Source organism: Capricornis sumatraensis, chromosome 4 (genome assembly GCF_032405125.1).
Source record: "Capricornis sumatraensis isolate serow.1 chromosome 4, serow.2, whole genome shotgun sequence".
In the NCBI taxonomy this organism is placed as follows: Eukaryota; Metazoa; Chordata; class Mammalia; order Artiodactyla; family Bovidae; genus Capricornis; species Capricornis sumatraensis.
Genome location: NC_091072.1, coordinates 9346532 through 9363266, shown reverse-complemented (window position 1 = coordinate 9363266; position 16735 = coordinate 9346532).

Sequence of the window (16735 nt, the reverse complement as noted above, 5' to 3'; positions counted from 1 at the left end):
GTCAGAACACACACAACATTTATCAGTTGAGTTCACCATCTTATATGGGCGTGGTTTGTGGAACCTCAAAATAATTACAATGGTAGTATCAAAGACAGCTGATCACAGACCACCATCACAAATAAAGTGATAAAAAAAAAAAAGTTGAAAATACCATGAAAATTACCAAAATGTGACACAGAGATGTAAAGTAAGCAAGGGATGTTGGGAAAATATGCTGTTAGACTTCCTCAAGACAGTGTTGCCACCGAACTTTATTTTGTAAAAATCACACTGTTTATGAAAAGCAATAAAGTGAGCTGTGTCTGTATCCTGAGAAGTTTAAGAAGAAAACTTTTTAAGAAGATTGTCACTCAAGGTCTCTCTCCCCTCCCCAAGATTTCTACCACTAACATTTGTGTGTCTTCCCTTTTAGGTTTTTCTCAGTGGATATTAGAAATACAAGCTATTTAAAAATCCTAAAGGAAATCATTCCTGAATATCCATTGGAAGGACTGATGCTGAAGCTAAGGCTCCAATACTTTGGCCACCTGATACAAAGAAGTGACTCATTGGAAAAGACCCTGATGCTGGGAAAGATTGAAGGCAGGAGAAGGGGATGACAGAGGATGAGACGGTTGCAAATCATCACTGACTCAATGGACATGAATCTGAGCTAACTCCAGGAGATAGTGGAGGACAGAGGAACCTGGCATGCTGCAGTCCATGGGGTTGCAAAGAGTCAGACACAACTTAGTGACTAAATAACAACAGCAGCAAATTTTAAAATCAAATCAAATCACATGGTATGTTTTATTATTCTGCTTTGTTCTCTTAACATCCGATGATAGATATTTTATTGCCGTTAAATGCTTTTTCAAAATACCATATTTATAGCTGAATAAAATTTTTAAACCTTCAGTTTGTTTATAATTTAACAATTAGACAAGGACTGTGATGAACATCCTTAGACATAAGTCTTTAATCACATTCTGATTATTTTTTAGGAGTTACTTGGAAGTGGCGTTACTGTGACAAATGACAAATATTTTCAAGAAAATTCTTACGGTTAAATTGTTTCCAGTAATGTTGCATCAATTTATAGTCCTAACAGCAATGGGTTCATATGGAAGCACTGCAAAAACAAGTCACTGTTTTAAATGTTTTCCAGATTAATAGGAGGAAATGCTATCTCATTATTTTGATTGATATTTCTTTGATTAATGACTCTATTGACCAGTTCTTAGGTTTGCTGGCCATTTGGGTTTCTTCTGTGAATTGCTTGTTCACTTTCTTTCATCATTTTCCAGTTTGGATGTTAGTATCTTTTTATTGACTTGATGTAATTAAGGCTCTAATTCTTTGTCAAATTTTATTGTGAATATTTTTTGCTATTTTTTTTCATCTTTCTTTTAATGTTTATTATAGAGGGATTAAAACATAATACAGACAGTTTGGGGTTTCTTGTTCATCTTATGTAGTTAAATCTGACAGTTTTCTCTATGATTGATTCCATGGCTTTCTGTTTAGAAAGCTCTCCCCAACCCAAGATCAATTAAATGTTCCTCTGTTGTTTCTTTTAAATAATTAAGAAGATTTATAAAATCATAACATATAAGAATTGGAAAAACTCTATGTTCTTCATCTTATAAACGAGACAACTCAAGCTTAGGAGGTAACATAACTCAAAAACCCAAAGACAGCCAGTGAGTAGCACAGCCAAGATTTTATTTCCAATTAAAAAAGTATAATTAGCACACAATGAAAGTCACAAATCTTTGATATTCAGCTTGATATGTTTCAATAATTGTACAACTTTTGTAACTACCATCCACACCAAGATACAGAATTTGTCCACCATCAACATTCCCCACTATATGACTTTTCATTATAGACTATATTTGCCTATTTTTGGATTTTATAAAAATGGGATCATAGAGTACTTTTTTGTGACTCCCTTTGTTTACTTACTTAGTATAAAATGTTTAGGATTCATTCATGCTGCTTAGCCTGTAAGTAGGTCATTCTTTTTCATTGCTGAATGTACTATGAAAATGTACTAGTAATTAATCACAAGAATACACTATGTAAATATAGTACATTTTTTCTAGTACATTTTTTCATTCTCCTATTTATCAGTGTTATCAAGTAGTTTCTAGTTTGGAGCTTTTTTGGAAAAGACTGATGTGAATATTCTTATAGAAGTATTTGTTTATATATGTGATTTCATTTCTCTTGGGAATGGAACTGCTGGATCATTGAATAAATGAGTGTTTAACAGCTAGGGTTTGCAATCAGATTCTAAAAAATACTCAACCATGCTGGCCCCTAGAGATCCAAGCATTAAGAGATCGAGTTCAAATCCTAGCTCCTCCGTGTCCTTGCTGTGTAAACTTGGGGAACTTGCATCACCCCTCAGGGCCTTGTTTCCTCATCTGCACCAACCCATTAGGTTATCATGGAGACGCGTTAACACAAATAGAGCGCTTAGAACGGGACTTGACACGTGGTCAGTTTTTATTATTATTATAAGAGAATGGGTCTGCTTTTACTCTCCCGGATACTGGATTCAGAGAATGGTTCTCTTAAAACCAGTGGGAAAGGCTTCCCTGTTGAGAGTATTTATGGAAGAAGACTGCCCCTTCCCACAGATTCAGCTGGACCTGCCACCTAAAGGCCTATGGTCTGGACCTAGGGTCCTCAAGCATTCCTGCCAGCTCTGAGGGTCTCATTCTCTGGTTCTTGCACTCCCCTTGTCTGGTTCTACATATGCTCGGCCTCTGCACCTGCAGGTTCCCCATCCGTGAATTCAACCATCGTTGAGCATCCTCAGAGTTTGGTACCCATGGGGATCCCAGGGGCTTCCCAGGTAGTGCTAGTGGTAAAGAACCTGCCTGCCAATGCAGGAGATGAAAGAGACACAGGTTCGATCCCTGGGTCAGGAATACCCCTGGAGAAGGAAGTGGCAACCCGCTCCAGTATTCTTGCCTGGGAAATCCCACGGACAGAGGAGTCTGGAGGGTTACAGTCCGCAGGGTCACAAAGAGTCAAACACGACTGAAGTGACTGAGCATGCATGTACACGTCTACATGGTGAAGATGAAAATGACGAATATCACGTTCAGGATACAGGTCATGTCTTCTGGGCCAAGTCAAGATAAATGCACTTCATTTGTAGAGTATAACTGAGAGTATTGGGGGAAAGATGTTTCCATTCCATATTCATCCAGTGACCATCAGCTGTCAGACACTGCTATAGACTCAGGGGCCAGACAACCGTCCCCTTGTCACTTGCATCCTTCTTGCTTCTGGGGCAGAAGCCCCGGTCTGAGAAGCAAACAGCTGACAGCTAATGAGGGCCTGGAGGCGTTGGGGCAGGGGAGGGGGGAGCTCGAAGCCACCCCACTGGAGTGCAAGGCCAGTTCAACCTGCAAGGTCCTGGGAGAGGGACAGGGAGGCTCAGTGTTGCAGAGGCAAGTGGGGTTTTGCATCTAGGTGACCCAAGCAGTGGAGCATCAGGACGAAAAAGAAGGGAATCCTGCTCCAGGCCTCGCACTGCAGCTGAGCCAAGTTCAGCAGAGACTGGATGGTGTGTTCCCTGCCCCTAAAGAGCTCGCGAATTAGTTGTGACAAGCATTCATTCAGCAGCTGGTTCAACAAATGCTTTCTTTTTTTATTTTTTTATTGAAGGATAACTGCTTTATAGAATTTTGCTTTCTGTCAAACCTTAACACGAATCAACATATATCCCCTCCGTTTTGAACCTCCCTCCCACCTCCCTCTCCATCCCACCCCTCTAAGTCAATGCAGAGCCCCTGTTTGAGTGTCCTGAGCCATACAGCAAATTCCCATTGGCTATCTATTTAACATATGGTAATGTGACTCATTGGAAAAGACTCTGATGCTGGGAGAGATTGGGGGCAGGAGGAGAAGGGGACGACCCAGGATGAGATGGCTGGATGGCATTACGGACTCGATGGACGTGAGTCTGAGTGAACTTCGGGAGATGATGATGGACAGGGAGGCCTGGCGTGCTGCAATTCATGGGATCACAAAGAGTCAGACACGACTGAGCGACTGAACTGAACTTAAGTGAACTGAATGTGAGTTTCCATGGTGCTCTTTCCGTACATCTCACCCTCTCCTCCCCTCTCCCCATATCCATAAGTCTATCTTCTCTGTCTGTTTCTCCTTTGCTGCCCTATAAATGAATTCTTCATTTTTCTAGATTCTGGAAGAATGCGTTAGAAGACAACATTTATCTTTCTCTTTCTGACTCACTTCACCCTTCTGAACAAGCGTGCTGACATCCGCACTAGAGAACCCATCTTCCCAGCAACCCAGCCCAGCCCCCGCCAGCAGAGACGGGAGGCCCTGGGGCCCAGACAGCAATGAACCTGGGAGAATTACGAGGTGTCCTCGCCTCCTGCCCAACTCAAGTACCTGTGCGTCTCTTCCTTAAACATTGTTAATTCCCCCACGTCCTGGGCCCTCGCAGCCTCAGCCCCCAGGAGCAGCAGGCCTCAGCCATAACTTTCCAAACTCAAAACATCCACTCAAAAAAGATAAATTTCTGGCTCAGGAAGGACTATTTCAAAGGCTCACCCAGGGTGGTTGGCTGCTCCCAGCAAGACTGAGCATCAGCCTGGAGAAGGAAAGAGTTTGTCAGCGAGTCAGAGACCTGGGTTTAAGTCTCAGCTCTGCCGCTAACGAGCTTGGTGACCTTGGGCAAGCGCTTAGCCTCTCTGGGCTTCAGTTTCTTCACTGGTAAAAAGACACAGTTGGAGCTCTCAGGGGCCCCGCAGCTCTCATCACTGGATCATTTCCCAGGGCTACTGAGGGGCCACTGGGGAGCTTAGGACAACAAAAATGGAACGCCCGACAGTTCTGAATATGCGGATGACACCACCCTTATGGCAGAAAGCCAAGAGGGGCTGAAGAGCCTCTTGATGAGAGTGAAAGAGGACAGTGAAAAAGCTGGCTTAAAACTCAACCTTCAGAAAACTAAGATCATGACATCCAGTCCCATCACCTCATGGCAAATAGCAGGGGAAACAATGGAAACAGTGGCAGACTTTATTTTCCTGGGCTCCAAAATCACTGCAGATGCTGACTACAGCCATGAAATTAAAAGACACTTGCTTCTTGGAAGAAAAGCTATGACCCACCTAGATAGCATATTCAAAAGTAGAGACATTACTTTGCCAACAAAGGTCCGTCTAGTCAAAGCTACGGTGTTCCCAGTAGTCATGTATGGATGTGAGAGTTGGACCATAAAGAAAGCTGAGTGCCAAAGAATTTATGCTTTTGAACTGTGGTGATGGAGAAGACTCTTGAGAAGTCCCTTGAAAGTCCCTTTAGGAGTCAATCCTATAGGAAACCAGTGAATACTCATTGGGAGGACTGATGCTGAAGTTGAAGCTCCAATACTTTCGCCAGCTGATGCAAAGGACTGACTCATTGGAAAAGACTCTGATGCTGGGAAAGATTGAAGGTGGGAGGAGAAGGGGACGACAGAGGATGAGATGGTTGGATGGCATCACCGACTCGATGGACATGAGTTTGAGCAAGGTCCTGGAGCTGATGATGGACAGGGAAACCTGGCGTGCTGCAGTCCACGGGGTTGCAAAGAGTCAGACACAACTGAGCAACTGAACTAAACAGTTCTGGAAGCTGGAAGTGCAAGATCAAGGGGTGAGCAGGACAGTTTCCTCTGAGGCTGTGACAGACTCTGCTTCAGGCTCCTGGTGGTTTGCTTGGATTTCCTTAGAGAAACCTCTCGCAATGTCTGCCTTCATGTTCACATGTATTCCTCTGTGTGTGTGTGTGTGTGTGTGTGTGTGTGTGTGTGTGTGTGTGTGTAAGAGAGAGAGAGAGTGTGTGTGTGTGTGTTCACACAGTTACTCTTTTCCTAGGACATCAGTCCTATTGGATTCAGGGCCCACTGTACTCCAGTATAACCTCATCTTAACCACTTACACCAGAATGACCCCATTTCCAAAGAAGGTCACATTCTGAGATGCTAGGAGGTTAGAAGTTCAGCATGAATTTGGGTGGGGGGCACAATTCAACCCCTAATGACAATCCTGAATCTCTAATTACTCCTCCCATGGGCCTCTAGGTGGACCTTAATGTCTATCAAACAGGACATTTTGAGAATGACAAGTGTCACCATGAACAATTATGAGAGACAACAGGCGTAACTGGGAATGGACCCAGGCAGACTGGGAAGTATGGTCCCCATTGGGCCTGTCGGGTCCAGCAGAGGCGTCTGCCACAGGCTGGAAAGCAGGGCTCAGGATTCTGGTCCTGCTCCCTGCTGGTCACTCTGCACCAGGCTGAAAATCACACCCTCTCCTAAGATGAGAAATGCACAGAATAGGGGGTGGGGGGAGGCAGGAAATAGTGCCTGGGAAGTGCCAAAGGCTGGGAGAGGCTGGCACTGCAGATGTCCACACATGGGGAAAAAAGTCTTCCCGTGTCAACTCTTCCCTGAGATCCAAACAAGGACTTGAGCCCGGGTCAGACCTGCAGGGTGTATGTGAGACCATGTGATGCCAGGAAATGTCCCCCTGATGAGTTTTCAGTCTGAGTGACACTGGTTCACATGAGTAATGAGTAAAGAGGTCCTAGGCTGTTTAGTGCAACCAGGGTTCAGGAAAGGAGGCAGTCAGCCTTCCCTGGTGGTCCAGTGATAAAGAAGCTGCCTGCCAAGCCAGGAGACACAGGCCTCTGAGCAGGAGACACAGGATCTTCCCCTGGTCTGGGAAGATCCCACAGGCCTCAGAGCAACTAAGCCCATGGGCCACAACTACTGAGCCTGCATTCTAGAGCCCACCAGTCACAACTACAGAAGCCCACACGCCCTAGAGCCCATGCCCCCCAACAAGAGGAGTCACCACAATGAGGAGCCCACGCAATGCAACCAGAGAGTGGCCCCCACTCGCCACAACTAAGAAAAAAGCCCGCATGCAGCAGCAAAGACCCAGCGCGGCCAAAAATAAACTAGTAAATGAAAACGATGTTAAAAGAAACAGTGAAAAGGAGGCAGTCAAGTGCTCTAATCAGATTTCTAGATGTGCAAAAGTTACTTGAGACCAGAGGAGCTAAGACCACAAAGTACAAGGGACAACAACCAGTCCGCCTGCATAACACAGGCTTCATAAAACGAGTTCACAAGTGTCCCCTCTTCCTCTGTTTTCTAAATTTGTGTTGGAGTCATGTAATTTCTTCTTTAAATGTTGGATAGAATTTTCCAGTGAAGCCACTTGGGTCGGAAGTACTCTTTGTGCTGCTGCTGCGGCTAAGTCGCTTCAGTCGTGTCCGACTCTGTGTGACCCCATAGACGGCAGCCCACCAGGCTCCCCCGTCCCTGGGATTCTCCAGGCAAGAACACTGGAGTGGGTTGCCATTTCCTCCTCCAATGCATGAGAGTGAAAAGTGAAAGTGAAAGTGAAGTCGCTCAGTTGTGTCTGACCCCTAGCGACCCCATGGACCACAGCCTGGGATTTTCCTGGCAAGAGTACTGGAGTGGGGTGCCATTGCCTTCTCCCATTCTTTGTGAGAAGGCTTTAAATTATGAATTCAGTTTCCTTCATTGATTTGGATCTACTCAGGTTTTTCCTTCTTCCTGAACCAGTTTTGGTTGTTAGTGATTTTTTACTGCACTTTCCCTGTCATGTAGGGTATCAAATGTATAGGTGTAAACTTTAAGAGGTAATATCCTCTTATTATTCTCATATTGCTTATGGGGCCTCTAGTGTCTTCTCTTCCACGCTAGATATTGATCATTTCTGTCTTTCTCTCTTTTTTTTTCTGATCAGTCCACCTAGAGGTATATCAGTTTATTGTTCTATGCAGGGAACCAGCTTGGAGTTTATCATATTTCACTTTTTTATTCTTTATTTTTCATCAGTTTCTACTCTTCTCTTTGTTATTTCCTTCCCTCTACTTATTTTGGGTATAACTTACTCCTCTCTACATTCTCAAAATGAACACTTAGGATTTTAGACCTTTCCTTCCTCATATAGCTATTTAAAGCTAAAAATTCTCCTCCAAATACTTCTTTAGTTGCATTACACCTGACAAATGTTGGCGTTGTTGCGGCTTTAGTTTCACTCTGTTCAAAATACTTTCCGATTTTCTGTAAGACTTTTTAAAGTGCATCTCTAGTAGACAGCATCTGGTTTTCAACTCTAGAAGTTCTATTTGGCATCTTTCTCCTCATTCTCTTCTTATTTTCCACGAGATCTTTGAGCATATTGAGCATATTCACAATAGCCTTTCTCTTTAAATAAACTATTTTGAATAACTTAAATTTACAGAAAAGTAAAGCACATCTGTGCTTAAAGACAATCACAAATTCCCAGTTTCCCAATTCCCAGTTTCTCTTAAAAGCAACATCTTACATAACTACGGTACGCTTGTCAAAGCTAAGAAAGTAACACTAGTACATTTTATGGACTAAACTCCAGACTTGACTTTACTGGATTTCACCAGTTTTTCCACTAATGCCTTTTTTTCCCCTGAATCCAGTCCAGGATATCACACTGCATTTGGTCATAGCAGCTCCTTCATTCCCTCTGGACCACAGTGCAATATTTCTCCACCTTTCCTTGCTCTCATGATCTTGACAGTTTTGCAGAGTACTGGTGAAATACTGTCTAGAACATTTCTCCATTGGCGTGTCTCATGTTTAGACTGGGGTTGTATATCTTGAAGAAGGTTAGTGGCTTCATAAAAGTATAGATATGGACGTGATCTCTCTCTCTCTCTCCAGGGTCAAGCAGAGGGACTCTGGGCTGCGAGCAGAGGTCAGTCGGAAAGTTCCCAGAGGAGCTTAAGAAGTGTCCCCTGGAGCTGAGAAGTCCTAGGGTCGCATGTCTGACTCTCAGCAGTAGACTTTCGAGGGCGGAGGGTGGGTATTCATTCAGAAAGGTGGAGTGATGAGAGGGCTGCCCTGGGAGTGCCTTCGAAGGCCAGGCTTTCCCTCTGGACCAGAAAAAGTGACTTGGAGGACCCCACCTAGAGGTTGGGCTTCAGGAGATCCAGGCAGACAGCTCTGGGCTCTACTTGCAGAAGCAGTATCTGATGGAGATAGTTTGTCAGCTGGAAAATGAGGGGTCTCCATGGGGAAGGAGGAGGATTCCCAGCAATTCATTAAAAAAAAAAAAGAGAGAGAGGAAGAGTTTAGTTGGAGGCACCATCCAAATTAGAGGGCCCCTACTGCAGACACTAGAAAGACAAGAACTTCACACTCTGGGGGGTCCCAGCGGGGGAGGAGGCAGGGCAAGGTTGGGGGAAGACCCCTGCCCTTTCTCCCCTGTAGGTGGCAGAGGCTTGAGGAGGGCGGGGGGAGGTTGGGGGAGAGAAGTTGAATTTGAATAAGCATTTAGCACTGTTAGATAATCTGGACTCTGATCGTGAAAACAAGACTCCTATGAAGGAGGAGTCTATAGGGACTCCACAAGGGACGAGAAAACCATGGAAGCTGCCTGAGTTCTCAGGATCAGATCCAACCGGGCAGGTAGGAAAAGCAACAGTCAGAAGACAAGAGTCTCGTTTCCTGATTTCAAACCAAATCCAGTTCACGCAGCAAACCAGTTACAAATATGTGGAAATGGTTTATGGGAAAAGAGCTGGGACTCCAGAGAGTCAGACACGGAGCAGCTGCTGCGGGCCTTCCCCAAGTCCACCGGTGGCCAAACCAGGACCCAGACCTGAATCACGGCCCACAGCGCCCACCCCCGAGGTGGGGGTCCAAAACGGCAGCCCCTGCTGTCACACACACCGGAGATATAGGCCAGCCCCACTGAGCGGCTCCACACAGCTGAGCAGACACAGCATGTGCCACATGTGGTCCATCCGGAGAGGGGAATCAGGCCGGGCTTCAGACACCAGACCTCCTCAAACTGTGGGGGAGAAGGGGGCTCGTTTCGGGAAGGACCACGGGGGTAAGCTGACGGGCTGCCCCTCTTAAGTCTCTGTCATGAAGACCACCTCTACCGTATCCATTCTTCTATCTGAGGACACTTGGACGGCGACCACATCTTGGCTGTTGTAAATAGTGCTGCAGGGAACACAGGGCTGCATGTATCCTTTCAAACCATGTTTTCCTCCGGGTTGAAGCCCAGGAGTGGGATTGCAGGGTCTGGTCTATCAGGGAACTCTCTATTTTGAAAGCTATCATAGAAACAAATTGTTAAGAAAAAAGTGAATAAACACAAAGAGTACAAAATACAAGCTCAACATTCATATCCTTAGATTCGCCGTGAAGTCACTCCATCAACTGTTACTCTCTCTGCAGGTATTTCACGCGTCCAGTGACAGCCCTCCAGGATCTTCCTCTACATAGCACTAGCTGGGTCAGCTCTATAGTAGCCACTCGCTTCCCAAGCAGTAGTGGACAGACCCAGGCTGTGTCTTCCCTCCTCCCTGGCAGCCCCTCCAAGCGCCTTCAAGTTCTTTCTCCTTCTAAGTTCTTTTTAGGTCCGGCTCCGGAGCATCAGTGGTTCTCACAGCATCGGCTCTGTCCCCTGACACTCTCTCTGTGTCCAAGCTATCCCTTCTGCTGGGACACCCTCTTCCTGACTCGGTCTGTCCCATCCTTGCTGTTCTCTGGGGCCTGACTTCATGCCACCTGCACTTCTCTTTCCATCATGGTGGGTGGCATCTTTCTGAGGCTGCTCTGATCTGGTGCCCCCCTCTTTCCACCAGCCCTGTGGTCATTTAAGTCCGTGTCCTCCCTCCCCGGGGCTTCCCAGGTGGCTCAGTTCAGTTCCGTCGCTCAGGCGTGTCCAACTATTTGCGACCGAATGAACCGCAGCACTCCAGGCCCCCCGTCCATCACCGACTTCCAGAGCCCACCCAAACCCATGTCCATCGAGTCGGTGATGCCATCCAACCATCTCATCCTCTGTTGTCCCCTTCTCCTCCTGCCCTCAATCTTTCCAGGCATCAGGGTCTTTTCAAATGAGTCAACTCTTCATATCAGGTGGCCAAAGTATTGGAGTTTCAGCTTCAACATCAGTCCTTCCAATGAAAACCCAGGACTGGTCTCCTTTAGGATGGACTGGTTGGATCTCCTTGCAGTCCAAAGGACTCTCAAGAGTCTTCTCCAACACCACAGGTCAAAAGCATCAATTCTTCACCACTCAGCTTTCTTTATAGTCCAACTCTCACATCCATACATGACCACTGGAAAAACCATAGCCTTGACAAGACGGACCTTTGTTGGCAAAGTAATGTCTCTGCTTTTGAATATGCTGTCTAGGTTGGTCATAACTTTCCTTCCAAGGAGTAAGTGGCTTTTAATTTCATGGCTGCAGTCACCATCTGCAGTGATTTTGGAGCCCCCAGAAATAAAGTGGCTCAGTGGTAAACAATCCGCCTGCCGACGCAGGAGCCACAGGAGACGTGGGTTCCATCCCTGGGCCGGGAAGATCCCCTGGAGGAGGACATGGCAACCCACTCCAGTATTCTTGCCTGGAGAATCCCATGGACAGCGGAGCCTGGTGGGCTACGGTCCATGGGGTCACAAAGAGTTGGACACAAGCGAGCAACTGAACGCACTGTCCTTTCCTGGGGGACGGCGGGACACTCGAGGGCAGGACTCATTGCCACTTTCACCTTTGCTGCCTTCATGACAGTGCCCAGTGTTTACCCAGCAGAGTTGGCTTTTATCAACAGCTGAAAACAACAGAACGATCTCCCTCAGTCTGCATTGGAGCAGGCCGGGCAGAGAGAAATGGTCGTTTGTCGGTTCTTCCTACCTCCAGGGCCGAGAAAGCCCAGGCCCCAATGGCCGCACGCCAGAAGAAGCCAGCAGCCCTAAGGAAAGGGATGGAGTGCTACGAGAACACTTAGGAAGGGCTCTGCGCCTCCCGGAGCTCTCCAGAAAGTGAGGCCACGAGCGGCCCCCCGCCTCAGTCAGGCAGGACGCTTCCTTTCATCTCCCGCCGGCCCCTCCCTGCCCAGCGGAGGGTCAGGGACCGGACCGAGGCCCGGTTGGCCCAAGCTGGCGATGCAGACCTGGCGGCTGGAAGACGGGTGGGCGGTGTGTGAAAGGAGGCCCAGAATCTTGTGTGCACCGCACGCACAAGGCTTGATTACAGGGTGCTGAGCTGGGGGAGGAATGTGCCGCGTGAGCTGGAAGAGCCCTCGTGGCTCGTTTTTTTTTTTTTTTCCCCAGCATCCGCGGATACACCAGGACAGAGGGCAGCACGCGGGCAAAACGCGCCACATTTCAACCCTATGGGAGCTGACCCGCATCCCCCTGCAACTCAGAAAGACTGCCACCCCTGAGTTCCGCTGCCCAGCCTGCTTGAAGGGGCTCGAGTCAAAGGCCGTTGGAAGAGGGTGCCTGAGAAGGCTCAGAGGCAGGGCAGCCCCGAAAGGAGCCGGTCTATCGAGGATTCTGACCTACGCGGACAGATTCTCGACTGCCGTCCTGCCTGTGGGAGGGGGCATGGGAGGGACCAGAGGGAGAGCGATAAGGGAAGACCATGTTTTTGTGCCTTTGAACATTTTTATGGAAATACATATGACATATAACGCTGTGTAAATGTCAGGTGTGTGACATGTTGACTCGGTCCACGTGTATGTTATCATATGATTGCCACTGTAGCAATAATTAGCACCTCAATCATGCTATATATAATTACAGCTGCTTTTTAGTAGGTGGAATAATGAAGATCTAGTCTTTCAGCAAGTTTGATGATTATCATATGCCCCTTCTGTTTATATTCGCTATACCGGCCATTAGAGCTCTAGGGCTTATTTACTACTCGCTGTAACTTTATACCCTTAAACCTCATCCTATCTCTCAACACAAAAGACAGGGTGGACCATGAGAAGTGAAGTGAAGTCGCTCAGTCGTGTCCGACTCTTTGCGACCCCATGGACACCAGGCTCTTCCGTCCACGGGATTTTCTAGGCAAGAGTACTGGAGTGGGTTGCCATTTCCTTCTCCAGGGAGCTTCCCGACCCAGGGATCGAACCCAGGTCTCCCACATTGTAGACAGACGCTTTACTGTCTGAGCCACCAGGGAGCAGGGTGGACCATGAGAACATCATGCTAAATGAGTTACACAAAAAGACAGTGTGTGATATCACTGAGACGTGGAATTTGGAAAAGCCAAACTCGTAAAAGTGGAAAGTCATTCAGACCTAGAAAACAAACTTCTGGTTACCAAAGGGAAAAGGGAGGGATAAATTAGGAATTTGGGGTTAACATATACACACTGCTGCTGCTAAGTCGCTTCAGTTGTGTCTGACTCTGTGCGACCCCATAGATGGCAGCCCACCAGGTTCCCCCATCCCTGGGATTCTCCAGGCAAGAACACTGGAGTGGGTTGCCATTTCCTTCTTCAATGCATGAAAGTGAAAAGTGAAAGTGAAGTCGCTCAGTTGTGTCCAACTCTTCGCGATCCCATGGACTGCAGCTTACCAGGCTCCTCTGTCCATGGGATTTTCCAGGCAAGAGTACTGGAGTGGGGTGCCATTGCCTTCTCCCATATACACACTACTATATATAAAATAGATGAACATCAAGGACCTGCTGTATAGCACAGGGAACTGTATTCAATATCTTGGAATAACCTATAATAGAAAGGAATCTGAAAAGCATATATAAAAACATATATATATATATATAACTGAATTGGGCTTCCCTAGTAGTTCAGTTCGGAGAAGGCAATGGCACCCCACTCCAGTACTCTTGCCTGGAAAACCCCTTGGATGGAGGAGCCTGGAAGACTGCAGTCCATGGGGTCACTGAGGGTTGGACACAACTAAGCAACTTCATTTTCACCTTTCACTTTCATGCACTGGAGAAGGAAGTGGCAACCCACTCCAGTGTTCTTACCTGGAGAATCCCAGGGACGGGGGAGCCTGGTGGGCTGCCGTCTATGGGGTCACACAGAGTCGGACACGACTGAAGTGACTTAGCAGCAGCAGCAGTAGTTCAGTTGGTAAAGAATCTTCCTGCAATGCAGGAGACCCCAGTTCAATTCTTGGGTCGGGAAGATCTGCTGGAGAAGGGATAGGCTACCCACTCCAGTGTTCTTGGGCTTCCCTGGTGGCTCAGCTGGTAAAGAATCTGCCTGCAATGTGGGAGACCTGGATTCGATCCCTGGGTTGGGAAAATCCCCTGGAGAAGGGAAAGGCTACCCACTCCAGTATTTTGGTCTGGAGAATTCCAAGGACTGTATAGTCCGTGGGGTCGCAAAGAGTCAGACACGACTGAGCGACTTTCACTTTCACAACTGAATTACTTTGCTATACACCTGAAACTAACACAACATTGTAAATCAACTATATGCCAATAAGAAAATGGAAGATTATTTTTTAATCATCTTCATTTTAAATTTAAAATTTTAGAATCATATTAAATTTTTTTTAAAAAATAAGAATGGAAAAGAGAAAAGACAGAAAAGAATCAGCAAGGAAAATAAAGACATAAACAGAAGCTGTGGGGAAGAGATAGCAAATAGGAGGCAATGTTAATAGAGCCTATTACATCTTGAGGGACAGTGTTGCTTGGATGTGTCCCCTCCGAGGAGGGGCCCTTGGTTCAGCCTCTTTCTCCCACCAGCAAGGAGCAGGGCCACACAGGTGAGCTGTGAGCTTCTCACTGAAGCCCAAAGCAGTCCGATTCCCTTCTCTTCCCAGAACAAGTCCTGGAGGCCCAGGAGGTGCGCTCAGGGCTCCACCCCAGTCCAGCCAGGGTGCTGGGAAATGGTGTCATCTCTCACAGGACAGGACGTCTGCTGAAGCTGGCTGGGAAGTACGTGCAGTGTGCGTGTAAGAGAGAGTGTGTGTGTGTGTGTGTGTGTGTGTGAGTGTGCATGCATGTGTGTGTGGAGGGATGGAGAGGACGAGCTCAACCGCCGGGGTTGGAAAATCTTGCCCCCTGAGAATTCTGCTCACTTTCACTTTGGGCGGAGCTGTTTTCCTCTTGCAATCCCCAGTGTGGTGAGCAGAGGGGGTGGAAAAAGCACCCCGGGAGGCTTTCTTCCGTCAAAGAGGCCACGAAAATGTGCAAGGAATTCAGAAATATGGGGCGGCTGCATCCGTAGCTTCCAACTCATATCTTCCTGGGCTCTGGAAACCCTCCTTTGTCCTAGAAATGCCCAGAAGAGATGGAACAGTATTTTTTTTAACTATTTTTAAATGCGGTAAATATACATACCCAAACTGACCATCTTTTTTTTTATTCTTTATAGAAGTATAATTGATGTCCAACATTGTGTTCATTTCTGCTGTCCAGCAATGTGGCTCAGTTATACACATATATACATTCCCTTTCAAACCCTTTTCCATTAAAGTTTATCACAGGATATTGTATACAGTTCCCTATGCGGTACCACCGGACTTTTTCATTCATCCATCCTGTATATAACAGTTTGCGTCTGCAAATCCCAAACTCCCACCCCATCCCTCCCCTCCCCCATCCCCCTTGGCAACCACCAGTCTATTCCCAAAGTTTACCATCTTAACCATTTTTAAGTGTAGAGTTCAGTCGGGTTGAGTCCACTCACTTTGTTCCCTTTTCATCTGACAAACTTGAAACTCTGTACCTGTGAAACAACTCTCCGCTTTCCTGGCCCCCAGCCCCCAGCAACCACCATTCTGCTTTCTGTCTCTATGAACTTGACTGTTCTACAGATCTCCTCTAAATGGAATCACACGGCACTTGTCATTCTGTGGTTAGTTTGTGGCTCAGACAGTAAAGCGTCTGCCTGCAATGCAGGAGACCTGGGTTCCATCCCTGGGTTGGGAAGATCCCCTGGAGAAGGAAGTGGCAACCCACTCCAGTATTTGCGCCTGGAAAATTCCATGGACCAAGGAGTCTGGGGGGCTACAGTCCTGGGGTTGCAAAGAGTCGGACACAACTGAGTGACTCACACTCTGTTCCTCTGTTATTTCACTTCACATAATGTCCTCAAGTTTCATTGATGTTGGAGCGTGTGTCAGAATTTCCTTCCTTTTAAAGGCTGAAATATTCCATTGTATGAATACACCATGCTTTGTTTATCCACTCATCTCCCTTTTGGCTTTTGTGGATAACGTGTGAGCATGAGTGCACCAATATCTGTTCAAGACCTTACCTTCTGCCCTTTCGAGTATACACCCACAAATGGAATTGCATGAATCACATGGTAATTTATTTTCCATTTATTGAGAAACTGCCATATTATTTCCCACAACCACCCCCCAGCTTGTCATTTTGATTCGCATTTTCCTAATGATAATAGTGATGTTGAGAATCTTTGCATGTGCTCATTTGAATGTCTCTTTGGAAAGAGAAATGACTACTCAATCCCTTGCCCATTTCTTACTAAGGTTCTTCATTTCGTTGTTGAGTTGTTAGAGTTCTATATATACTCTAGCTCTTAACCCCGTATGTGTATGATTTGCAAACTCTTCCATTCCGTGGATTGCCGTTTCACTCTGCCATGTCCTTTGGTGCACAGAGGTTTAAAATTTTGATGTAATCCAACTCATTCATTTTTTTCCCTCTGGTTTCCTGTAAGAAGAGGATTTTAGCCAATTGCAATACCATGGCTCTTCTCAAGATGTCTTTAAGGGAGAGAACAAGATAACACTCTGTGCTGACATGTGTCCTGGATCTCAGAGCAGCCCCAACAAGCAGATGTGGACCAGGACAGGAGCTGACCTTCTCTTTCTGTTGTTTCCCATGTCAGAATTTTCATGAGGTTCTAAGATATCCTTTTTTCCTTTTCTTTTCTTTTCT